The 7,813-nt window shown below is 41.6% G+C and overlaps 1 protein-coding gene across 1 annotated transcript in view; it reads left to right on the top strand.

Annotated features, from left to right (window-relative positions):
• esyt2a (extended synaptotagmin-like protein 2a) overlaps positions 1 to 7,813 on the top strand; it is a gene marked incomplete in the record, with an annotated part of 55,202 nt that overhangs the window by 31,004 nt on the left and 16,385 nt on the right.

Genomic DNA, 7,813 nt, shown 5'->3' with positions numbered 1-7,813 from the left:
AGGAAAGAACTATAGGATCTTTAGGACATCATACATCCTTCCAGAACTTGTGTATATATATTTTTAACAGCATATTATAGAGAATATAAACAACAGATGCTCCAGGAGACCAAAAAAGAGGGAAAACAGCCACTGTGGGTTTGACTATTCAGTACAACATGCGGCAACATATTACTGTTTATTTTTTTCTAAACGTTGCAGCAACTTTCCTTTTACCTACCTTCAAACTAAAGATTTCAATACAGGACTCTTCAGCTTTGCTACTTTTTTTTAATTTAAGAGGAACTAGGCCATGATACACACTCAGCGGAAAGGTCACAGGGTCACAGGCCTCTACACTAACCTGAAGTATTGTTCTCTTTGTAGTTTTTTTATGCAAGAGTCAGGAAAAAGCCAACATTTGTAGTTGCAGTTTTCAGACGCTTCATTCTGTACGCGATGGCTATACGATGAGCCAAAGTCTAACCATGAAGCACTGACATCTGTTGTCAAACATGGTTCTTTTTTAGTTCACACAGCTTTGGCCTCTGATTCACCTTTCTACCAGTTATGCCTTTCAAAAGGATGTCCTGTCTTTTGGGATCCCATCGAGGCCCAGACTTTGTGTTTAATGCCTAAAATGAGACATGTAATTCACAGAAACGTTTAAGTGTAAGTGTTTACAAAGTGGACGGGGATATGTGAATGGAAAGTAGGAGTAGGTAGTGAAAGGGATTGTGTGACATAATAACAAAAAGTTTGCCATCAGTGCATTACATCATCCCAAAAAACAGTCCCATTTGTGTATTGGACCACAAATAATTACACGAACAGAGGATAACAAAATGTGCAGCGCCTGCTTGTATGTAGATACTAAATAGGTGCTTCTAATCAAGGTATTAATTTGCATTTATGTATTGTGTAAGAGGTTACATGTGCACATAAGAAGAACCTATCACTATTATTCAGATGATCAGACGTGTGTTTGGAGGTGAGAAAGATTATCTTTTTGTGCAGCAAACTAAGAAGTGAAGAAGAGGAAGATTTCATGTGTGCTGGCTGAAGGCCTCATCCCGTTTGTAGTAGGGCTACACAATAGGCCTTCAGACCTACAGTACTTCATTAATGGCCTACAAATCTTGTTCTCCAGATTTAAGAAAACATGTTTATTTGATACAGACCCCAAAGAAATGTAATTTCTAATTCAAAAGTGATAATTTCCGCACTAATTGTGAATCTATCTAAACTATATCACAATATATCTGTCAAAATAATCACAATATAATGTTTTTACCATATCATGCAGCCCTAATTATGAATATTATTACATATTACTATAATAATATATCACAATCTTAAGGTATTTATAATATTTAGCTATAAATATCACAACATATTTAATGATATTCCAAATACATGCAAAGTCAAGTGTAAAAAAGTAATATTTAACATTATTTACACTATCCATTAATGAACTTCTGAATGCTGCTGTGCATTAGCTTCAAAGAGTCTCTTAACATCTGTAAACAAACAATTATTTGTGTTATAGATTAGTCATTGGATCTTCACAACATCAGAAAACAGTCAGAAAAAACTCATCACAGTTTCCACAGCCCATAGTGATGTTATCAGAGAACAACTGCCCCCAAAATATTGAGTTTAATACAATGTTGGATGGGTGTAATGTTTGGCTGTCCACATACTTTTGGCCATGTTTTGTCTTCCATTACTACTGTTCCTACTGATATTATTGCTCCACCTCCACTGCTACCCAATGGGCTACCACCACTACTACATACAGGTATAATGCTTCTACTGCAACCGTGCCTACTATTATCATTACTGTTAGTATGGCAGCAGCAGTAACTGTGGTATCCAGTGGGTCTGTCAGGTATCGGTGCTGTGATTCTGCCTCGCTTAATGACTGCTGGAGGCTCCACTCAGACCCAGTGACATAATGTTGAATATCCTCATGATCCGGTTCCTCAGGTAACCCAGTTTTATGTGGAAGTACATAAGCCTCATAGTAACTGGGTTAGAAAAACCAGGTTAAGCTCCCATTCTGAATATCAGAACTTGTGTGGAGGTTTCCTTTATGAAACTGGGTGTGGGGGATGTGTTACTGCCTGCAGTGGTTCCATCACTCTGATCTGCACGCTATTTTCTGGGTAATGCCAACAAATGCACTGTTCTCTTTGTTCTTGAGCGACTGGAGGGCTCAGTCGCAGGGGTTGAATTGTTGAAATTGTGAAAGCGTTGTAGTGAGGAGTGTCTTTTACAGACTCCATTACAGTTCAGTATTTTAATGGGATTCTCTGTCAGCCGGGTTTGTTTTATCCACTCGAGAGGTTATAGACATTGTTGGAATGAAAGTTTACAGTTTTTTGGAGAGTTTGCAGTCGAGGACATCACACACAGACGCTCATAAAAAATAAAGTATCGCGATACTAGACGATCAGAGATCTCCGTCTGGGAATTTCTGAATGCAAACTGGAGATATAGTGAACCACTCAGCTAGGCGTCCGAAGCAGCGTTATATGGTACGACAAGCACAAGACTTCCACGTCCCGGCCATGAAGACGTTGAATTTGGACAATGTTTTTTTTTTTTATTCTGTAATTGTTTCAACCAGTTTTAGTAACAAAAGCTGCAAAAATAGTCCTCAGTGTCTATTAAGCAAAGTGTTTAAAGACCGGCTTGTGCACAGTACAATTCGAGGAAGAAGCTGTACAGATTTATTAATTTAGAAATAACTTCAAGAAAGGCCAAAACCAACCGTAACTCCTAAGGTTTCTTGCTGTTGCATTTTACCAGGCATCAAACCCTTTGTTCCCATCCAACAAGCCTTCCTGCAAGCATCACTGCTCCGCGATGGTTTCAGGGGCGGTTTTTACCACCCACTGGTTCGCTTCCATTAGGCCGGTAGTGAAGACGTTGGGTCAGAGTGCTATTTGATTGAACTCCTCCCGTCCACTGGAGTGCTTCTGCACCTGGGCTTTTTGTATTCGGAGCAGATTGAATACAGATTGAAATTTTGTTCCCCTGGTTCAGGACTAGAGTCTTCCGGCCCCAGAATTGTCCTGACTGCAGATATTTTAGTATCTGGTAGTGTTTTCCAAGCCTAAAAGTGTCTATATAAGTCAATTCAGAATTTTACCTTATAAATAAGATAAATAATATGTTTATTGTAGTAGTGTATTGCTGTAAGATTTGAACTTAAATCTCTTGGCCTCAGTATATACTCTTCGCAATCGATGGAATCCATTTTTTTGGATTCCGAGTATCAGCATCCCGGCCCCCCTTATAAAAGCGCTTCATCGGTCCAGGCCAGTGTTCGTCCGCTCAGGTCCGTAGCAGCAGAACGTTTCGATCTGCTCCTTCCTGTGTGTATTTTCCAAATGGTTCCCCCATGTGTTAGCATGCCAGGGAACCTTTTTAAGTCCTCTCCCAGGTGAATCTCAGCTAACTTTACTTGCTTTTCATTTAACAGTTCTATCAGGAAGATTTTGCCTGGCAGTAAAAGCAGTTTGTCCCTTAAGTTAATGTCTGCCCCATCAGCAAGGTCACCTATTCCCGCTTTTTCCTCCTTCTTCTTGGACTCATCTGCTGCAGCATGCCTAACAGCTGTTTATTTGTTAATGTGATATCCTACAGACCAGTGAAGATGTGGTATCCGGTACCGCATACTTCAATGTCCGGTATGAAGCTACCCCCAATCTGCCCGGCCGTCATTGATTATCCGGTCGATTGAATTAGAGTTGAGCTCCTCCGGCTGCTCCTGCTTGAGTCATGAGCGGCGGTGAGGAGCTGATGAGAATACGATGAAGGCATTTTAATACCCTGAACAGAAATTCTTCCTTACACCCCAACCTAGATAAAACGAGACAATTTTATTATAAATATCATGAAACACGAGCTCTCCAGTGAAGAAAACGTTAATGTCTCATTTCATATTTCGTTCTCCTTGTCAGTTTGCTGACATTGCAACTGACCCAGGGACTCAGCAAAAATGCTGGACATTCCCGGTGTCAAGTAAGTAACTGCGTGTTTATGGTGTGTGTGTGTGTTCTCCCCCAAAATTGTGTATTCCCATTTGCTTGTCTGTCCTGTGTGTTGGTCGTTGCATCCACTGATTTTAATTAAGAAATGTAATATTTTATTGTGTTGTTTCAGAGCCGCAGCCAGCAATCCTGGAAACAACAAAACCACACACAACCCACACCCACTACAGCACAGCCACACACACACACCCTACACACCACCTACACCCACACCCACCACACCACACCACCCCACCAGATTCCTTTGTATCATGGCCAGGTGCTCCCACACAGTTCGCTCCCCCCAGGGAGCTAGCCTGGCTATTAGAGAGAGCAGCTGTGTGTGTGTGTGTGTGTGTGTGTGTGGGGGTGGGTGGGTGTGTAATAGAGACATGATGTCATTCCTGTGTCTATTCTGTCTCTATGTGGACGTGTCCTCTCACATCCTATGTTTGGGTCTCAGTGTGCTATATGTAGCATAAAAACACATAGTTTAGTGCTGTGTAAACTTTTATTCGCAGACTTTTCTTCTGGCATTGCATTGTGGGAATATTCAGCTAGAAAATATTGTATGATTTAGCGTCATGTGATCCGGCTCTAGCTGAAACCTACAGTCCAATGTGAGCTTTGGACACATTCTGAGGCCTTTTAATGAGTTTAAAGCGTATTAATTGTGATTTCTCCTTTAAATGACACACAGTGAGACCAAGTGCCATTCAACATCAACCATGTGTGACTCATTTCATATTCTAATCAACCGTCATAGGAATCTGAGCAGCACAGACGCACCTCATTATATTACATTCCTCCTAAACCACAAGAATTCATTCTACATACCTCTGCACAATCACAATCTTGGTCGCCATCTGCGTTTTCAGTTTTGTTGCTTGTGTGTTTTTTTGTTTGTTTCGAGTTTTCTTCCATGTCGGTTCTATCGGAGAACTTTTGAGTTTGTCCGTTAAGCTCCAGGAAATCTTCCCTAAGGAGTTCTTCTTCTTTTCAACGAACATTCAGTTTCACTCTCAGAAACACCTTTTGTGTATCCTTGAGGCAGATTTTTGACATTTGAAACCTGCGTTGTGTTTACACCCATTTACACCAGCAATACCTCTTCTCCTCTCCGCCCGTTTCCTGTGCATCGCTGCCTTTCTTGCCACATTAAATCTGCCTTTAGATCAGTGGAATAATGTGAAACCATTGGCAAAAATGTGTACTGCGACGCCAGACAAACTAAAGAGGAACCCACTCATAGAGAAACTGCTCTGTAGCGCTACTAGAGGTCAGAAACTCACAGGTTGACCTTTATGCATCTCCCCATAGAGTCCCTTTAATAAAGAGACATCTACAAAACTGAAACCTTGGATCACTTACGAGATCCATCATTTTTTGTCTCGTGAATTATAAATCTATTAATATTTATTTGCTGCCTTCTCAGACCCTAGAAAATCTGTTTATCTCTGTGTGAACTCATCTCATTGTGGGAGGATGGCGGACTCTGGGAAGAGACGTCAGTACTCGTGTAGTGCAAACCAGTAAGAGGAAAAAGCTTTTTCAGTTTGTGCGTTAGGTGAGTGAATAGGAGCCATCTTCAAACCCATTATCTAGTTCCCATCATACATCCACGGTTCAGCTTTTTCTAACTGCTAACATATGAGCTGAAATATAAAACAACACAGTGCAGCAGATATTGCTGTTTGACTCCTGCATAAACATACAAAGTAGAAATACCAGAGATACAATAAAAAGACATAGATACTGTACTCGCTTCTTCTTCCAGGTGCTGCAGCCTCCACTCCACCAGAAAGCCCAAAATACAAATATAAATTACATAACTTCTTTAACTGTGTTACTGGTGTTCCATTAATTATGCAACCGTGCCATGTCTGCTAGAATATATTTGCATAATGGTACAGTAGTGGATGAAATACACACGGATTTACACCTTCAGATATTTCACTTAAAATCAGCTCCGTTTTGCTGGTTCAACACTTTAATAGCGAACCGGAGACCTTGTGTGGGTTGAACCGCTGTTCTAACAGGTGAGAGAGTAAAGTAGGTTTTTTTTAGTCCATGTCAGAAAATATCACATCTGATTACTCTGAACCCAGAACAGTAGGAAAACTAAAAACACGCCGAGCACTCAGCGGTTTTTGGAGCTGCACGGTATAATGACAAAATGAAGCCGGAGCTTTGAAGAGAGGTTCCCAGTGGACGCGCAGCCAGGGCGGACTCTCAGGCTCTCAGGCCCTTCTGCTGAAACCATTACATTAACCACCGGATCACAGAATGGATTATGACCTTTCTTTCTCTCCGCTAAGTGTTGGTATTTATAGTAACGTGATTATGAAAGGAGAGCCGCCGCAGACAGGGACGTGATGTTGGGGGAGGTTCGGGAGAAGGGTTTCCACACTTTCTTCAGTGTCGACCTCGAGGGAGACAGCAACAAACTTTAGATTGAACAGAAAAATACACACGAAACATAGTGTACATCCTACTCTCTGAGGGTCTTTGAGTCCACTATAGAGGGCTGAGAGAAACCGCTCCTGTTCCAGTATTAAGAACACCTCGTTCACCCATCGACTGGGAGCCACGAATGTCTGTAGAAAGAGTCCATTGAACCGTTTCAGTCTGGACCAGAGTGGTGGATCATCAGTCCAACGTTACCTTCCATTGATCAATAAATGTGTGTTTTTAAGATCTCACTACCCCCCTCAGATAATTTGAGGTTCTTTTTTAAAGCAAATGACAACAAGCAGATAATGACAGAGAGGCTGAAACGCAGGCCGCAGGTGGTGAACCCCTCCCCCTGCAGAGCGCCGTTACCACACCGCTAACTGTGAGCTTGCTCCTCTGTATTGACCTGTCGCTGTTTCCTGCTGGCTCACTTTGTTTGTTTTCAGCTCAGAAACTCGCTGCGGTTTCCAAAAGGCTCCGCCCTGTGAAATGTAGCTTTCCTTGTTCGACGAGTTTGCAGGAAAACCCCAGCGGGTGTGTGTGTGTGTGTGTGTGTGTGTGTGAAGACCTGCCCTCACCCCACCCTCCTCACTCTCTTCCTGTGTTATGCGAGAGGGTACCCATCATTATTTCCCCACTGATGATTTGCATTTTGTCCTGACACAGCAGTCACCCTCCTGCGTGCGTGCGTGCGCCGTATAACATTTATGTGGAGATAATTGCGTGTTTCAGCGAGCGTGCAGACCAGGAATCAGCATGTCAACACCAAAATCAACTTTGCATTGCAAATTCTAGTCTGAACCTGACCCAGGAATCAGCATCCTTTCGCGGGGGCGGGGTGCTGGTTGTTTCTGTAGTATAGCAATGCAGCTGTGCTTTAATGCAGGTTGCTGCTGCCCTCTAGAGGAAATGAGGCATACTGCAGCCTCAGCTGTGTGTAGAGGTGGAATATTAGAGGATATTTAGTGTTAATACATATATAGTCTTTGAAATCTGCTTGCTAATTGTTTAGATATGAAAAAAATGTTTTATTAAAGGGTCAGTTCACCCAAATCACATGAAATAAACATAATTTTTCATTCATTCGTGAATAATTTGGGTTTTATTTGCCCAGTTTTTAAAGATTTCAACCAGTGAGATTTCTTCTTTCAGCCCAATACAACAGAGAGACATTAATTTACACCTTAAATTCAACAGCAACCTCTGTTTCCTGAGACAGTGTCCTCGTTACTCTCTGTCATCAGCTTCCATTGGAACTACTTTCCTTATCGCTCAATCTGACCATCGTGTTTTTTGCTTTGGTTTTTATTAATTTATTTTCTATAAAATGTCAGAAAATA

The sequence above is a fragment of the Morone saxatilis genome, unplaced genomic scaffold, assembly GCF_004916995.1.
Source record: "Morone saxatilis isolate NCDOM2014 unplaced genomic scaffold, NCSU_SB_2.0 Contig23, whole genome shotgun sequence".
NCBI classification, from domain to species: Eukaryota; Metazoa; Chordata; class Actinopteri; family Moronidae; genus Morone; species Morone saxatilis.
The sequence above is the reverse complement of the archived record's forward strand: the minus strand, read 5'-3'. Positions and strand labels throughout refer to the sequence as shown.